This window comes from Betta splendens, chromosome 22 (genome assembly GCF_900634795.4).
Source record: "Betta splendens chromosome 22, fBetSpl5.4, whole genome shotgun sequence".
Classification (NCBI taxonomy): domain Eukaryota; kingdom Metazoa; phylum Chordata; class Actinopteri; order Anabantiformes; family Osphronemidae; genus Betta; species Betta splendens.
Window position 1 is genome coordinate 8,923,824 of NC_040900.2, and position 3,073 is coordinate 8,926,896.

At 39.8% G+C, this 3,073-nt stretch overlaps 1 long non-coding RNA gene across 1 annotated transcript; it reads left to right on the forward strand.

Moving 5' to 3' along the window:
* The first annotated feature begins 531 nt into the window (after window positions 1-531).
* Window positions 532-2,138, forward strand: LOC114848428 (uncharacterized). Its single transcript, XR_003784444.3, has 3 exons — window positions 532-941; window positions 1,053-1,913; window positions 2,002-2,138. It is a non-coding gene; the product is annotated as an uncharacterized LOC114848428 (long non-coding RNA).
* Window positions 2,139-3,073: the final 935 nt, after the last annotated feature.

Sequence of the window (3,073 nt, forward strand, 5' to 3'; positions counted from 1 at the left end):
TGCAGTATTTGAGTAAAACAAAAGGAAGTGTTTTAGGGGCACAAGTTGTACTGAAATTCATACTTTCTGCTTACAGTTGGCTGTCAGGGGGGGAGCCAGCATCAGGGGGTGACCCAGCACCCAGCAATACACTGGAGCTATATGTCCAAATCTGCAGGCATGAACTGCAGCCACAACAAAGATGCTGCTCACAACCAGATGTACTGGTACAGACAGTGTCAAGGAGAGACCATGACCCTCATCGTCTTTACATCTTGAATGAAGTGAAGCCACAATACGAAGGGGCAAATACTCCCGTCAAAGACAGCATTGAGACCGGGGCTCTTACTGTGAAAGACCTGGCGCGTGAGGACAGCGCTGTTTACTTCTGTGCTGTCAGCAAACACAGTGATATGAGACGTATGAGCAGCATCTCTCCAGTAGGTGGCTCTCTAGCTCAAGAAATAGTCTTTAGAACAAGCAGCATCACTGATGATAATGCAGTTGGTGTGAAAATGACATCAGGGAAATGCTACAGGAGTAAAAGGAGACTCAGTTCTGTGCCCATTCAGAGGAGAAATCATGCCAACGTTGTTCACTGTATTCTGGTTCACTGGTCAACAGGATTCCCTTTTCTCAAATTTCACATAGTTTGCTAGTTGCTCTGATTAGTGAGAGTGAGAGCAGAGTGCCATTTATTACTGTGGAGCCAGGTATAAACAGTAGATCTAGTCTCTCTCTTCTCAAAAACCACCTCTTCCAAGTTTATTGTACGAGACCTTGAACAAACCCCTCCCAGCCAGATGGGTTGTCATCTTTGCCGGTATTTTAATGTATAGTGACGGCGTTTCATTTTTTTTTTCTTTTGTTGAGCAAGTGAGCTCAGTAGAGGCATCAGTTAAATCTCCAATAGTGTAATACTGTTTCAATGATCTGCTTTCTCATCTTCTGTTCCCTGGCAGGTAAAGGTTTATCATTTATAAATGCAACTGGTACTTACTGTAGATGTAAAAACCATTTTCTTCATAACCTAGCATGTTTAAATTACTTAACTTTCGATTTGTTATTTCCAGGTTTGAGTCTGGCTTTCGATGTCCATCAGTCACCATCTGAATTTATCATTAACCCTAAAGCCAAAGTTCAGATTTTCTGCACCCATGATAAAACTGACTACTGGATGATGCTGTGGTACCAGCGCTCTCCCGGAGACACGGCTATGAGGCTCATCGGTTATCTCTATTATGGAGATGTCAAAATGGAAGACTCATACAATAAGGATTTTGAGATCTCAGGAGACTTGAGTGGGAATACAGCAAAGAATGCATCTCTTATATTTAAAAATGTGGAACACAAGCATACTGCAATTTTCTACTGTGCAGCTAGCAAAGCACACTGACACAACTTGTCTCTGAACTTCACAAATCCATCATCAGTGGTTTTAAATAATACAGAATAAACTGCTTCATCGCACCTGCTTTTGTGGCTTGTCAAATACACCGGAGTGGTTAAATTCCATGAGGAAATCTGCCAACAGCTAAACAAATTTTATGAAGGAATCAGGTGAAAGGTCAATGTGTAGATGAATGAAGTTAAACCATTGTAGTATTTAACTACACATTTTAAATCTACAGTATAATCTCCCTGGTGTAGATTTGTCTGGAGCTTAAGGTCAGTCATTCTGCATGTACTTATGTTCTTATCAGATAAACCTATTACACTGTGATGCTGTGGCAACAACTTTTACTAGAAAACAAGTCTCCTGATCTATTAAAAAAACAACAACAAAAAAAACTAATCACAGTGCATCTACAGTCCAGTCACATACAGCAGGTGTCTAACGGTCTTTGTAACGCTAATGCTGGATATAATCAAAAAATCTGCCTTGGGGATAAAACCAGAAATGATTGGTTTTTCACTTTTTTTTCACCTTCTAGGTAACGTGCGTCCTTTTTTCTAAAAAAAATACATGTTTTGTACTTTGTTTTCAAACTGACGAACCCCAAGTTGTGACTCTTTTCGTAGGTGTTTCAGTGGGAGTTCAGATTTATCAGTCACCTCCCGATGTCATCAGAGAAGCTGGTCAAGATGTGCAGCTTTACTGCACACATGGACAAAGTGAATTCAGAGTAATGCTGTGGTACCAGCAGCCACCAGAGGACACAGCCTTGAAACTTATTGGATATGGATACACACAATTCAATGACGACAGCGCCGAAGTGCCATTTCGAAAACATTTTAAATTAGCCGGAGATTTGAGTAGTGACAAGAAAAATGGCTCCCTCACAATCACTAAGCTGACAGCGATGGAACACAATGCAGTGTACTTCTGTGCTGCCAGGGAGGCACAGTAAAGCAAACACCCATCTGCTCTTAACAAAAACCACATCCTCTCACCTCGCGGTGAGATGGGCTACAAACTAAATTATTCAGTGGCTTGAGAGCCTATTCTGTTCTGTCACCTTTTTAAATAACTACAGTGTATGACTTTGTTTTCCCCTAAACAAAACAGTCAGTTAGGATTACCATCATAGTCATGTTCTTTAACTGATCAGGTCAGATGGGAGAAAAAAAAAAAAGATAAAGTCAACTTCCTGTCACCTCCTCCTGTTACAAAAAGTACATCAGAGACTAGTTGGTTTCTTACATTCAAAATGGTGCCATTTCAGCTCATCATATCCATCATCACTGTGTTCTGGATAAAAGGTATTAAATATTAATTATATTTATTTAAAAAATAAGAAGGTTGTTATTCAAATTTATATACATTTTAAATAACTGCTTTTTTTTATTCTTTACAGGTGCTAACTTTAGTAAAGAAAAGCAAGTTAGTCAAACTCCAACTGATCTGTTCATGAAAGCAAACATTGAGGACAAATTGGAGTTCACTCATTACATCCCAAACTATGACACAATTCTCTGGTATCAGCGCTCAGCAGGAGACACTACCCTAAAGCTAATCGGGTACATTAGATATAAAATCACTACAATCGAGAAGCCATTCCAAAATCTCTTTGACATTAGAGGAGATGGCGAGAAATCAGCATATCTTCACATCCTGAAGCCAAGATACCCTGACACCAGTGGAGAATATTTT